We start from the raw sequence: 15,984 nt of genomic DNA on the forward strand, positions 1-15,984 counted from the left end.
GTCAAGCTAAGGTTTAGTTCTTCAGCAGTTCTTCAGCACCACTAACTTGCGTGCTCGGCCTTTGACAGAATGCATTTGTAACAGCGACGGCGACTCTCACAATGTGAACGGTGAACAGCGCATGCGAACAACCCACAATCCACAATGCTCTCAACATAGGGCTGTTAGTTAACATTCGTTTGCGTTCGTTTTGTAATGTTCGAACTCAGTGTTGCCGAGAGTTTCAAACGTTGTGGTAGTCGTAGCGGCTGACGTTCAATTTCACACAAAAACCGATTCGCGTTCGTTCGCTCGTAGTACGTTCGTCGTCGTCGTTGTAGTCGTATTATCGTCGTTTGCCCAGAAAGCTATTAAAAGATCCATAGCGGCAACCAGTTGACCAGTCGGGAATAACGCGTGCTTCTCCTTCCAAAAAACACATCAAGCGTCTGTTGGTCGGCTCCTTGTTGTTCGATCGCTTTTTTTTCGGGTCGAGTCTTCTCGAATTCTGATTTTGACGGGTATCCACAGTCCCTTGAAAATAACATTGGGAAAAAAGTGTACCAAAAATTAAAGGAATTTAAAGAGAAAAATTTGATGCGAACTATGCAAACAGCGGAAGCACAATAAAGCTGCGGCGGCAAGTGTGCTTTTCGTGCCGTTAAATTGAAAGCAGATTATGGATGCTGCAGCTCTTCACACGCACACAAAAGAGTTGTGATTGCATCTGTGTGTTGTTGTTGTGTGTATGTGCCAGTGTGACCAGTGCGAAAGTGTACAAATCCAAATATCCAAATATTTAATTAGCTCACTCGGTTGGTGAGTGGGACTCAACATAGTGAGGAGAGGAAGGATACAGGATACAGGGATAAGGGATACGGTTCCTTGGCCAGCGGATTACGACAAGGATTAAATAACAAAGTAATTTGCATATGTTGAAAATAAATTAAAATTATGAATGCCCATCAAGTTGGACAATACTAATTAAGCATTAATTTATGCCTCCCCTCCGCCTCCGCCTCCGCCTCCGCCTCCTCGCTCAACGCTCCACGCTTTGCACTCTGCACAACCCGCAGTCGGATGTCCGTCCGTGTCCATGTTTCGAGTCAATGAAATTTTTAATTGTGCACGCGTGTCGAAAGCGACCCCCAAAAACGGGGAGTGAGTGTGAACGAGTGTGTCTGAGTGTATGTGAGTGTGCGTGAGTGTTTTGGGTGGGTGGGGACTGTCCTGTATTTCGTGCCGGATCCGCCCCGTCGCAGAGTGCATGTTTCCCGCATATTCATCATGCGTATTTCAAGTCAGCTTGCAACCATTCCACATGCCCCATGCCCTGAACTGCCCCGACAAGTGCAACTTTGCATCGAATAATGTTGATTTCTTGCATTGTAGTTGGGGAAACTGTGCGTAAATATGCGTTTCACAAATGCGGTTCAAATTGAGTAGTTCAGAAGGTACAATGAACTCTTCTTGATTTCTTCTTCTTCTTTGTATTTTCTATTGAATTCTTGCAGCTAAATTGTCTAATTTCTGGAAGAGTAATTTTTCTCAGCAAATTTTATGGGGCATTAATTAAAACTCTTAACAAACTTTAGCAGTTGATAAAAGTTTGAAAGTTATTTTAAAACTTGCGACCAAAGCATCTTACGATGTGCAATTTGTAACTTTATGATGTTTAGTGATTTTTGAATAAAGATTTAAATGGATAATTCTATTATTATATAAAATTATTGTAGAAATCGTTGTTAGATATTTGAATATTTTGGAGGTCTAACAAACCATCATATAGTCGAAATTGAGCTTTAATTTATACTTACTTATATTTTAAAGTATAAATCAGGCTATAATTTGAAAAAGTTTTATGATTCGAAAGTAGAGATATCAAAAGGATTCCTTCAAATTTTTGTAGTACAAAGTTGCTTATTTTAATAATAATGAGATACTTAGAAACTTTGGCAATCGCTTCACAGTTGTCTCAATCATTTTTGTAAAATCTCTATTACCAACTAAGTAAACCCCATTCTTCTTCGATAAGTTACTAAGGATCTCATCAACATTAAACTTGTTAATAAATCGTAGATAAACAAGTTTATTTTCATAGTGGGCGATGTTAAGGGTCTGCTTAGCTCGCATCTTATTTTCAATTTGAGTTTTCCACTCCAGCTCGCTACGTCTCAAATTAATTCCAGAGTCGTCTCCCTCCCTGCCCCATTCAGTTTGTGCCACGCTTTGGCTCTTTGCCACCAATTGTTGAACGAGCCACTTGGCTCAGTCCACCGGCTTTTGACTCTCACTCGTTGTTCGCTTTTTGTGTTGCGGTCAGTTTGACGCGTGCCGCGTTTTTCGTTCGCACGTGAAAAGGACATAATACACACACACATATATACATATACATTCGTGTGTGTGTGTGTGTGTGTGTGTGTGTGCTAAGAACCAAACACACAAAAGCCAAAAAAAAGAACCACAACGTTGGGTTAGAGAACATAGTAGAGGGATTTGTGGCAATGGAGAATGGAGAAGGCGTCGGGCTTGGGGCATGAGGCATGGGGCATGTTGGGTCGTTGCGAAGTCCACGTTGACCTCGCGTCGCCTGCAGCGTTAATTTATAATTTACTGTGCTCACTGAAACCGTCGAAACGAGACGAGGCGAGCCGAGGCGGGGTCTGCCACCAACCATCCAACTGCTGACTGCCACCTGCCCCGCAGCTGCCACCCACTGCCTACTTTTATTATTATTATTTCTGTGCGTTCTACGCGCTTTTCCGTGGCGCGCTTTTCCATGCCACAATGCCTCCATGCCTCCTTGCCTCCAGCCAGCCCCGTCTCCAATCTTCATTCGCAATCCTCCGCTCTCATTCCCTTAGAGTTTTTGACTTTTTTACATTTGCCGCCGGCGTTTGGCGCTCTGACGCTTTGTCGTTGTCCTTGCTGTGGTTGTTACTCGTTGCTGTTGTTGTTGTTGTTGGTGGTGGCATTGTTGTTGTTGTTGTTGCTATTGTTGCGGTGTCCCTTCATTTACTGGCTCTGGTCTGCATTGGTCCTGTTCTGTTCCTGCGCTTGGCTAGCGGCTCCTTTTTCGTGTTGTGCCCGCGACAGACGTTTGTGAAAATTGCCTTTTCAACTACTCAGTGACATTTGACTTGTACTCGTTGTGTTGTTGTTGTTGTTGTTGTTGCTGTTGTTTTAGTGCCTTAATTTTGTTTTCGTTTTGTGTGTGCTTTTTTTTTGTTGGCAGCGCTTTTTTATGCACACAGATTTCTGACTGCTGACCCCAGAGCTCAGCGAGCTGTTGCTTGTCCTTTTTGTCGCCGCTTTTTTGTATGTTGCTTTAATTAATTTGCAAATTTATTTGTTGAGATTAAAATACAAAAACAAATTCTGGAGAGACAAGAGAAGCAAATTAGGCAAAAGTTCAAATGAACAGACACATCATATACATTAAATTCAACTTAAAAAACTTCTGTACAAAATATATAGTATTGCAGTTGAAATGTTCTTCGCTTGAAATGAGTTTTTTTTATTCCAACTGATTTGTATAAGGAAAACAGATACAATACTGAAGAAAAGAATGTTTTAAAATCAATATTTTAGTCTTACGATTAAGAATTTTCATTTCAAAACACTTTTGATATTAAACCAAGATCTTATTCTTAAAAAGAAAAAATGTTATACTTTTTAGAAAACTATAATATTGTATTATATAATTTGATGAGAGACTCTACTTAGGAAATACTTATAAATTTACTAAGCATAAACTCTCTCTCAAACTTCATTAAAAAAAATGGGTCATGACAGGGCAATTAACTAAGATATAAAAAAATATAGAGATTTTGATAGATTAGCGAATTTTGTAACATAAATCTAGTATTTAAGGTCTTATGACATTTATTAGATTCAAGTTTTTAGTTTTAATAATTATAAAGTGGTTTTATTTTAAGAAATCAATTTTTAAGATGTTCTTGACGTTAGGAAATTTTATCGTTTGCAATATAAACCAGTGAAAGAATAATTTTATTTAATCTGATTAGCCATAATTTAATTTTATATGCAAAAGAAGGCAAAAATGAAGCTACAAATCATTGAAATTATTATTCTGTTTGTCCGGCATAATTAAATTCAATAACAATTGCCTCAAGAATGCTTGCCTAGTTGATTTTAGATAATAATTAACATGATTTATGGCATCTGGTGTGGTGAATTTAACCCGAATTCATCGTTTTACTTAAGACGCTTCAATGGCAGGAAAAAGCCCTCAAAATATCTGCTAATAAATTCCATATCCTTATTCGAGCAGAAGCAAAAACAAGAGTAAACGCACACGCACACACGCTCACGCACACACATAAACAAATTGAGGAAAAGCCAGTGGAAAGCATTTGCCTAACGGCCATTAATCGCTCATTTTTCGCATAAACAAAGAAAGCGCCTGACGATGTTTGCCCAGTCAAAACAAAAGCAACAACGCATAAACAACAACAACAACGACAACAACAGGAATGTTGTTAAAAACAGCTGTTGGACATCGTCGTCGTCGTTGTTGTTGTTGTTATTGTTGTTGCTCGAGTGTTTAACTTTTGCTTCACTTTCGAGCACCGCAAAAACCAAAATAAACTTTGTCATTGTGTTGCGACAAATTTTGAATGGAAAATGTCGATGAAGTTGTTTCACTGTCGCCCAGAAAATGTGGCTAATAAAAAAATACAAAAGCAAAAACAAAAACAAAGCAAAACAAGACTAAAACAGAAAAGAAAAATGGCATTCACAGCGTGCACACGAATTTAAAATTAAATAAACAAAAGAACGAGAGAGAGAGAGAGAGACAGCGAGAGAAAGCAAAAAACAAAAGAAAAAAAGAAAAACTCCCAAATGTGCAATTAAAAATTTTACAGTCATAACTTTTTATTATTGTACATAATTCAGTTCTCCTTTTAATGCACAGTGTGGCGCATGTTTCCCCCATTTCGTTTTCATTTCATATTCTCTTTTTGCTCCTTTTTCCAATAAATTTTCCTCTCCTCTGCCGCTGTTCTTGGGGTCTGGGAAATTAATTTCATTTTCGTAAGGCAAATTGCATTAAATTTAACCAACTTTATGTTTATTTCATAATTATTTTGTTGCATATAACCTGCTGTTGTTTTTTTTCCGCTTTCTAACGTTTGCTTTGTGATAATAATCACACTTGAAGTCAGAGTTTCATTTCAATGTGCAAACGAAAATAGTTTTATAGCAGGAGTCATAAAGTTAATTTCATTTCAAATTGCTTAGATTAAATCCAGCAGGCATGATTTAAGATAAGCACTTGTGCTAACTCCGCCAACCTTAACCACTTTATTAGGCCATCACATATATTTCGTAATTACTTAGATTTATATCTGACTGATGCAGTCGTATTGTGTGCTCTTGGCCATCGTCACATCCACACAAAAAGCTAAAGTCAGGTCAGGTATATAACATATTTATATGTATATTACGTGAAATGAAATATACAATTAAAACCGAATATTAAAATACGTAGTTCATTAGTTCGGGTCTCTGACGTGATCCCTGGCTGTAAATATGAAATGTACTCATTCCCTTTATGAATTGTCACTTAATTGAGGCGACTCCACTGGTAATGCATAAATATAGATATCAGAAACTCGAGGGTGCAAGTTGTCAGCTGGCAAAAAGGGGTTACAGGGCCGCGCCCCTGTTAATGTGGGCGTTCATCCTTGGGGAGCCTTGGCTCAACTGATGTCTCACACATGTCTCACATTATCCTGGGCTCATAAAACTTCCTAACAACCTATAATTGTCGTTTCGACTAAATAATGCATAAATAATAAAACTCCTGTCGACAGCAGCAAGAAGAACAGTATTAAAACTAAGCGCAACAGCAGACACAAGGCGGGTGGTAATACATTTACTTCGCTTTCGTTGCAAACCCAAAGGCAAAGGGATTGGGATTGGAACTGGGATCGGGATCGGGATTGGGAGCAGTGGATTTGTCGGCCAACAAAGTGAGAAAACCGCGACATGGAGCATAAAAAATGCATAAAACGAGGACAAAATAAAGTCATAAAGTAAAAATTGCTGAAAGAACGGCGTCCCGAGACCCATAGAAGAGTACAAAAATAAATAAAAATAAAACGCATACGAAAAAAGAAACCGAGAACCGTTCGACCGTCCGACCGACCGAAAGAAAGAAGGAAAGGAGTGTAATCTGCTCGTATGTTGCACAACCATGTGGCGAGGTGGCATGAGTTTGAGGCGCGTAGGTGTTGTAATGGACGTCTACTATGTGCAGCTCTGTTTGTTGTGGTGAGACTTGTTTGAGGTTTCAATAGGTCATAATTCACGCCTAGTCCCCTTTCCCCTTCCCCCTTTCCCTTTCCCTGGTTAGGCGCCACCCAAAGGGATTGCAAATGGTCGAGCAATGGGGTAAAAAGAAACAGGAGCATGGCGATGAGGGATTCTTAGTAGGTGGCATGCAGATGACGATGGCGCCACATGTGTGTATGTGTGAGAGTGTGAGTGTGGGTGTGCACAACCAATATTATAGAATGTGGAACAAGACAAGCCACTGTTGAATGCTATGACGCAACATCTCATGCACAGTGGGTTTATTATCATGCATAATATATTCATTGCAGGAGAATAATGTGATGGACTGAATGAATGAAATATTAAAGATTACAAACTTATGTTTTCATTTACTTCTCGTTATTTAAATTTTTACAAATTATGCATTGATCGCATTCAAGTGACACTTTATTATCGGTTCACTTAATTTTTCCTTATTTTTATATATTTTGTAATGATTACTTAATTCAAGTCTTGAGTCATGCGCAACGAAAACTATGTTTAAGTGTTGTGTAGTGCATAAAAATAACCGACTACTGAGTGAAACATCTTTATAACATAGTACAAATTTTTAATTTTATATTTATTTATTTAAAATTTAGTACAAACTACATAATTTTCAAAGCTTTTAAAAAATTAATATTTTTTTTTATTAATATTCTTTAGTTAATGATATTTATTTAAAACGTTTTCAGTTGTACATATGAACATTTTATTTTATTCTTTTTAATGTGAAATTAAAATATATTTTGATTGTTCTTAATGTGGATTATTATAGTTTGTTTCAATTGTGTCACTACAATTATTTCGTTTATTAAATAATGTACTTTATAGTAATACCAATTCAGTAATTGCAACTGTTTATATAAATTGTAAGTGTCAGATGTGCAACAAAGTTAATTACTCAACATTGTTTGCTCCACTGTGGCAACAAATTAATTGTAAATTTATTTTGCCATTGCTGCCAGTGCTCCGCCTTTAATAATTGGCGCTCCGTACTTTCGATGGTAAAGTGTAAAAACGACAACCGCCCCAAAGCCAAAAGCCCCAAAGCAGCTGCCGACAAAGGGAAGCGAGGAGTGGTTTTAGCAGTGGGGAGGGGGTGCGAGTAATAATGGAAATAAGAACAGCAAACATGTGGTGTTGCAACTCTTTGTTGCTGTTGTTAGTGTCGCTTGTTTTGTTATTAGCATCCGCTGTCCCTGCAACTGCCCCTGGCCTTGTTTGATGGGTCATCTTACAGCACTTCTCTTCAGGCTTCTCCCCTCGACAATCGCCACAATCCTTTCTATATCGCTTAGCCTCTTCGCCTTCTATGTGCATTGTGCAAATTTGTTTGGTCGCTGTGTTTGTTTTTGCATTAGCTGTGGTCTGTTGCTCCCTCCTCTCTGTCTCCCCTGGCTTATCCTTCTATTGCCACTCTTTCAGCAGTCTACTTCACTGCCCTCTTCTTGGCTAACCAAGTTGGCATCTACGTCGAGTTCTGCCTTCTTTATGGCTGTTAACGATGAAAAATTTGCGCGATGTGCGTGACCCACCGCCTGTGGCTCCCACTCCGACTGCTTCCCCTCCCGCTGCCGCTTCACACAATCCTTCTCCTTCATCTCGAGCTCCTGCCTAAGCTACCCGGCAGCCTCTTTGGCTTGCGTGTTGTTACGTGTTTTTCTGTGCATATGTCAAAGTAAGCCTTGTAGTCGGAGACACAAAAACGCAATATAAGCTGAGCACATGAGCAAATACCCATTGCTATTGCTTCATTGGATATGATGTACTTATTACCGCAGCTTACTTTGCCAAACACCAATAAAATTAGTTCTTTAGTGTAAAAGAAAAAGCAATTAATTTAATGGCCACTTTGCAACAGAATTCACTTAACAACATATTTTCTTGCTTAACGTCCACCAAAAAAAATTGTATATATTGGTTTTTAAACAAGTATCTCATTGTGCATTTAGCTTGATAATTTAAATAGTGGCAACTATTTAAATAGTGATGTGCAGAAATAAACAATTTAGGGAGAATTTTGAATTAATTTAGCGGCATATTTTCTTATTTAACAGTTACACGTAAAAATAAAATAATAGAGGCATTTAAAAACAATGGATAATATATTAGTTTATTATTATTTTAAATTAATATATAAATTTATTTTCCATTTAAATGAAATATCACCATTCGTCATTTAATATAAGAATTCACTTAGCAGCACATTTTCTCACTTAACAGTCATCTGCAAAATATGAAAAAAAAACATGCAGAAGCATAGAAGACAGACAAATTCTGCAATTGACATTTTCTCGCTTAAGTGCCAATGTGTTCGTTCCCAGTTGTGGTCGTTAAGCGAGGTCTGGGTGCAAAGGCCCTCCTCAATAGTTGCTGCAATCTTGTTAGAATCTCACTACAGGGTATCCTAATACAAAGTTATATCAGTTGTCTGTCTACGAGTTACGAGGCATTTCTACTTGTTGTCGCCGATTAAAGTTAATCTCCATTAGTGAGAGTCCGGGGGCTTGGCTGGCGTCAGCTTTAGGGTTGTGCGCGTGTGTGTGTGTGTGTGTGGACGGTAAGTTAAGTTAGGGAACTTTTCCGTAATGTCCAAAGTGCCGACGATGACTGCGCTGCGCCCAAAGTGGTCTGTGGTTGTTTATGTCTGTGTGTGTGTGTGTTATTTACAGGTATTACGGTGGTTGTTGTTACGCTGCGTTGTGTTATATTTTTGTTGTTGTTATTATCGTTGTCGTTGTTGTTCTTGTGGTGGTGGTTGTTACATGGCATACGCATCATAATTCAAAGTACATTACCGTGGGGCCGGTGCAAGGGGAATTTCAGTTAATGGTCCCTAGATACGGTTCACGTGTTGCTGCCCATGTCCATTTACTTAAATAAAATCGATAGCTTAACTAAATGTTCGCTTGGACAAAGCCCAATGATTGTCAATGATATTTTTTGTGTGCAGGACAAACAAAACGAAAACAAAAACAAAAGCAAAGAAAAATGCTCCTATGGCCGTGATTCTAAACTGTCGTCAATGTTTGCTCACACGCGGTAATTAAAACAAAAAAAGATAAAGTTCTAAAAGAATCCAATTAATTTCACACGACAGCCAATTAAGTTGACAGTCGTCTGGCAAGACGCCCACTTGCCACTCGTAGTGGCAGCTCCTGTTCCCAAAATACATGTTGGTAATTGTATTCCTACATAAACCGTCAATTAATACACAACCACACACTCACACACACACAGTCTCACCCACCCAATCATCGTAACTTGGTTGTGGCACGTGCGTAGGCCATGAAAACCGCGAATTTTAACACAGCCAAACAAAAGTCCTTTGGCCACCTCCCAGCTTCAGTTGTCGCTTCTCGTTTAAAGCAGGTTACATTCCTTCTATTCATCCGCAACCTAGAATATATGGTGCATATATATTTTTTGGAGAACACGAGAGCGGGCCAATAAAACATGTTTTAACCACCGTCTGAGCCCCGCTTCCGTCTTTCCTCTCCACTGCCTTTTGTTAGCTGCTGCAAGCAACTCTCTGGCGGCACATTTGAAAATAATTTTCCCAGCATTTTGTAATCCATTTGAAATACGCAAAGGATCCACACAGTTTACATTTGGGATGGGTTTGTGTGTGGCTTGCTTGACGCACCTTTGCCTCGTTACTCGGCATTTTCCACTGAATATCCCCATGAGTTTCCCAGCAGTGGCAGCAGCAGCGGTTGCTCTTTTTTTTCTTCACTCGCTACAACAAAAATCACGTTTTTCCGTTTTGTAAACAAAATGACAAACGGACAGCGAGACGGGGGAGCAGCGGAAGAGGGGGAAGAGATACAAGTGAAACGTGCTACACAATTTTGGAGCACAGTTGGCATGGGTTCGATACCATTTGTATAAACAATATCCGTAATACCTATTTATATATATAAATGCATTTTTTATGCTTTTCAGCCATTGTTATTCAATATACCCTGCACAACAAGGGCTTGAGGGTAGATACAGATGCAAAGAGCTATAAAAAAAATAGCATACTTACTTAATTCGAATATATTTATAGACTTCTGTATAGAGAAGTATTCCTTGCACAGTATCACTGAGTCAATCAATCGAATCGTAAATAGTTCTCTGTCAATATGTCATAAAAAGATAGCCCCCAAGGGACTTGGAACCCACACGGAAATGCCGCGTTGGCTTTTTACTATTAATTAAAAAAAATATCTACTGAAATAATAATACATATAAATTTGTAGGTAAATGTTTTCATTGGGACAACAGTTGAAATGCTGCTGCGAATTGTTTTGTTTTTCCTTTGCATTTTCCATCACAAATATTTTCGCACCGGAAAATTTCATGCAATTTGAATTTATTTGCTTTTCATTTTGCAATATACACAAACGCAACATGTGAAACGCAAATTTTTGTTTATGCACTTTTAAAGTTTTTGTGCATTTTGTGTGCAACAAATTTTTGCGGTTGACCACAGCACAAAACAGAGCGAGAGGATCTATTGTCATTGCCAGGACATCGTTTAAAGCGATTTAAAACTCATATTTGAAATTCTTCTCTCTTTGATTTGTCTGTGTGTGGCTTTCATTCGAGGTATGTGTGTATCTTATTTAAGTGGCTTCAAAGTTGCAAGAAAAGTTTCGAACATTTTTTCACTTTTGTCAGAAATTCATTACGCAAAATGTTTGCTTAGCCAGGAAGCAGAAGACACCAGAGCACAGATCCTGGAACAACGCACAAATTTAATTAATTATCTCAACCACAGAATTTAAACTTGATTTGATGTGGTGTAAAGAAAGGGGAGAGAGCATGACAACGTCCCATGGAATTTGAACTTTATTTCAGACTAAAATATATATGAGTATTTATTTAAAAACAAAAAAGGGGAAAGAATACGGAAAGAAATAAGAACTTGACAAATGCTTACGTCATACAAAAGCGTGGCATTAAATATTAAATTCAATTATTTAAATGCCAAAGTCGTCTCCCACCCGACCAAAACGAGCCGCTAAACACTTGAACCCATTACTCAAGACAACGAAAAAATAAAATAAAAATAAGAATCAAGAATGAAGAATGAAGAAACAAGGAATATTCATATAGTATAAAAGGCTGGAAAGAAAATACTTCAAGTGGCAAAACAGAAGTTACGTGAAATGAAATGAAAAGACGCTGAAACTGAAACTGAAACAGAAGCTGTAGATGTAGCTGTAGCTGTAGATGAAACTGAAAGAGCAAAGTAACCTCTTTCAAAGGAAATTCCCTGCAGACTCAAGTGGAAACAAAATAAAGAATAAGTGCTTATTGTTGTTGTCGTTGCTGCCGTTGCTGTTGTTGCTCCGAGTTTGTAACGCGAAACGAGCAAAAATAGAAGTAAGATTCTATTATTAACAATGCGCCCCGTTCTTAGGCGACGTGCAGATATCCTGGCACTTCATAAACAGCGGCAGAAGGACGATGTCGTCGCCGCTGACGATGAGAAGAGCAATATGAAACAATGACAGCCAACAATGGACAGCACAAGAACAGCAGCAACAACACTAACACCAACACCAACAGCAACAGCAGCAACAAGGACGAGGATGAGGACGAGGACAACGTCATCATCTTGAACAAAGTGTTGACATCTTTTTGCTCATTCATTGTGTGCTTGCAAGTCTGCGCTGTGCCATGGTGTCCTGCTGTCTGCCACAGACTGCTAACAATCCTTGACTAACGCTATGCGTCCTTTTTAATTAATTTCACTTACTGCAACAGGAGTGTTGGATTCACGTCCACCACCACCCACCCATCAAGCTATCTCTTCCCACGTCCACACCCACATCCACATCCAAGCAAGTCAAATAACAAATACCCGTTGTCAGAGTGACGTGGTCCATCCTCCTATATTGGAGTAGTTGTCCTGCAGTGAATGGAATACCTGAAGTCTTGTAATTTGCTTTTGCATGTGCAGGTTCTGTTCATAAATTTGTTTGGCATCACGTTATCCTCTTTTGACGCCGTTTACCTCAAGCTGTGGCCCACACATAGAGATCATGTGAAGCGAGCTGGAACCCGCCAAGTCAACAAACATCACTCAACTCTGAGGGAACAGCAGCAACAGCAGCAGCCGAATCACTTATGCAAATTGGCTTGGTGAGAATGCGTGTGAGTGCTTTGAATCCCGAATTGGAGATTGTTTGGGCAAAACTTAAAGGCAGACTTAAAGCAAGTTAAATATAAATTTCTTCCATACTACGGAATAAGTATTTCAAAGGTCGACTGGTCCTTGGGGATTTTCAATTCCTATCACTTTGGCCATGGCAAATCTTGGTCTACACTGCTGTACATTTGCTTCACATGCCAGAGGGAAGGACTCATAAACAATTGGCCATCTATCCGTGGGCCGGAGTAAAGGCAGCAATTGTTCTCGTACATTTAACATCTGCACTTACCAGTCTCACATAATCCTGGCAGAGGCAACGGAGGCATAAACCCAAATTAAATACCCATGTGCTGCTTCGACGCTCCGTTTGCTCCTCCTCCCCCTTCCCCTCCTTCTCCTTCTTTTCCACCTCCCTGTCACTGAGTTATGTCGCTGGTTTTGGCCTGATGCGTGGGCAGCACCAAAACATCGACTTCCACTCTCACTCCGACCCGTATCTCGAGCCCGGTAAATTTGAGTATATTTACACGTACTAGTCTCGTGTACTGGGAATCTTAGGGAGCTCTCCGGTTCGTGCATGAAAATTAGATTTTCAGCCAACAGGTTTCCATTATTTGGCAATGTCTTCATCTCCATCTCTATTCGCCATCTATGTACAAGTATACTACGCATTTCGCTTTGCATAATACATAAATATTTTCTATTTGCGCTAGGATTCAAATGGGGAGGTTGGAGGCGTCGTCTTCGCCCAATTTCTGCTGGCAACTCGGAGGTCTTGGGTCTCAAGTGGCGCCAATAGGCACAGCATAAATAAGCAAACGTCCTGGCAGTTGGCGTGTCCTCCCTGCCTGTTATCCATGCGTCTCTCTGCCAACTCTCACATTTACCATTCAGACATCATTCATGCGAGTCTTGTGTGTGGATTGAGGGGCTGCCAGGTGGCATGTCGTAGAATGTAGGTGATAGGTGGAAGGTGACGGTGATGGAGATGGAGAAGGAGATGGCGATGGTAGCGACTCTCGTTTTTATTATTTATGTTACTCATTCGACTCGTATCCTGCTTGTTGATTGCTTTGCGTACACGTGTAGTTTGTGGCACTCTTTCCTGCCTCTATTTACCAATTCGAGCCAAGCCAAGCCAAGCCGAGTCGAGTCGACTCGTGTCGAGCCCACAACAACGTCCTTGCACATGGCTCGAGCCTTTGTTTGTGCTTCACTCTGTCTCGTTCGTCCTCGTTTGGCAGCCAGCGTCGTCATCGCCTCGACGCGCTAATATTATGAATGGCAACTCATGCATTGTAGCTAGTTGCCAGCTCCAGTTGCCAGTTGCCACTCGGCAGTTGCTTTTCTCTTCTTCGTTCTGCACTGACTCTTTCTGATACAAGAATTGTAACTCAGCTTAGACTAAGAATGAGCTAAAGTTGTGCAGGGGCGGATTGAGGTGTGAAAGAGGCCCAACTAGAATATGTTTTCTTATTCATGCAAATATATATTCAATTATCTGTGACTATTTCATAAAATAGCAAAACAGTGTTATTCTGAGCTACATCATGTGACCACTCAGAAGAAGAAGTTCTTTAATACGAGTATAAAAGAAATATTAAATTTGTATAGTCTATTAAATTGTGGGGGTATTTACACAATATGAATCTAATCCAGTATTCACGAAGAATACACAAAAAGAAAATAAACAAAATGAGAATACATGAAAGAGTTGTTATTCTTAGCTAAAAAAGATTAAATGTTGTTTAAGATAGAAATAATGAATAAAAAAAATATTAAAATTGAAGTTCATATTATATATTTAGTTATCTTATTTATTATATTAAATATAGTATTTAATTAATTAATAAATCTAGTAATGAATTTAATAAACATTTAATTTTAGAGAAAAGAGAGTACTGTCTGCTGGGGCCTTCGACTCGATATTATATACGTATATATATATAATATTTAATTAGAATTCAAGTTAGTTGAGCCCGCGTTTTGCTTGAAACACTCCTGCGCTCACAGACGCCCTTATGTTTATTCTCTGCGCCTGTTAAAGTGTCAATGGTAATGTGTGGGAGTGTGTTTGCGTATTTGTATTTGAGTTAGAGGTAATACTGCTGAGTTTCGCAACTGCAAAAAATCTTACGAGATTGCTTCAAGCAGAATAGAAGAAATAAACTAGAGCATGTCGAGGGGAAAGTTTGTCCAAGGGGGAGCAGCAGGAGCAGCTCGTTGGGAACCTGATTGCTACTTAAATCTTTGTATTTACTTCATATTAAGCAATATTTCACCTGGCCACGCTAAAAGACTCCGACCACCACCAACTGTGTAGTGTTCTGTGTGTGAATGACAGCGACAGCCACGCCCCCTTCGAAACTCAGTGTGTTTACTCTGTGCATTCATATTCGGTTACACTTGCCCCCATTTTCAGGCGAGACTCCACCAGAAATCCTGAGTATTTGTTATCAAAAAAACAGAAAATTGAGGTCAATTTGTATTGTCATGTTGAAAGGTTGACAAAATTCTCCAGTCCAGTCAGGTCTCTCCCCTAGTCGTCATATCCCTTCGACGCCAAGCACATTCTTGTTGTTTAATATTAAAATAAATATTTATTTATTTATTATTTACTCTGGCCCTCGGCATTGACCAGCAAAACCTGGTCATTTGGCAGCTCCGAGCGGGACTTGCGGGACTGTAATCTATCAAAAATATTGCTCCCATGCTGTGCCTGTCGACTGTGCACTGTGTGCGCTTCCAGGCATTTTTAATATTTAAATAGTTGCCATCAAAATGATTACATTAGTTCGGTAGGGGCCATGCATTCCAAATGAGTCATTTTTCCAGCAGCTTTTCCATTTTCTTGTTTGCTGCCAGAGCCAGAGCTGTGCTTGTTGTTTTTGCTGCTGCAGGGGCCGAGAGTATTTTTGTGCTGGTTTAACTCTTTAACTGGTCCTGATTCTGTTGCACTTTAATATAACACAAAATTCGAGGTCAGCAAAATGTTCAATATTAAACATTCAGCTAAGTAAAGTGAATGTAACTACCTGCTATCCAGGAGCAGGATATTATAACTTTGTGCCTGCAAGAAATGTACGTAAGAGGCAAAAGGTTTCATTCCCGACCTTATAAAGTATATACATTCCACTCTATTTTATATATATCAAATACCAAATATAGCATTCGGAATATTTTAGTATTTTTCTGTATATAAATTCGGTATTTTTTACGAATAACACTGCAATGTTTTGTCTTTGTTGACAATGTGTTACGGGCATATCACAGTTGAAAACAAGTCTTGCTCTTACCCTCTACGATGTGATTAAATTCTTGAACTAAAAATAGCTTTTATGAATGCCTTAAATTTTTAAAACTTTAGGAAAAAGCTTACAGATTATCTTTTTGTGGGCAAGTCAGTTATCTGCATTGATACCAATATGTTAGATATTAAATACACTTGCATCGTTGAGTTTTGAATCAATAACTGTTTGTACACGCATTCCTACAAAACTGCAATCATATCAAAT

General features: G+C 39.1%; 1 protein-coding gene across 2 annotated transcripts in view; it reads left to right on the forward strand.

The window, feature by feature from the left end:
* The first annotated feature begins 220 nt into the window (after window positions 1-220).
* Window positions 221-15,984, forward strand: part of LOC133841379 (uncharacterized) — a 48,849-nt gene continuing 33,085 nt past the window's right edge. For both annotated transcript variants that reach the window (XM_062273806.1, XM_062273805.1), the window contains exon 1: window positions 221-900. The gene's annotated coding sequence lies outside the window, so the exon portion shown is untranslated. The remainder of the gene's footprint in view (window positions 901-15,984) is intronic.

This window comes from Drosophila sulfurigaster, chromosome 3, assembly GCF_023558435.1.
Source record: "Drosophila sulfurigaster albostrigata strain 15112-1811.04 chromosome 3, ASM2355843v2, whole genome shotgun sequence".
Lineage (NCBI taxonomy): Eukaryota > Metazoa > Arthropoda > Insecta > Diptera > Drosophilidae > Drosophila > Drosophila sulfurigaster.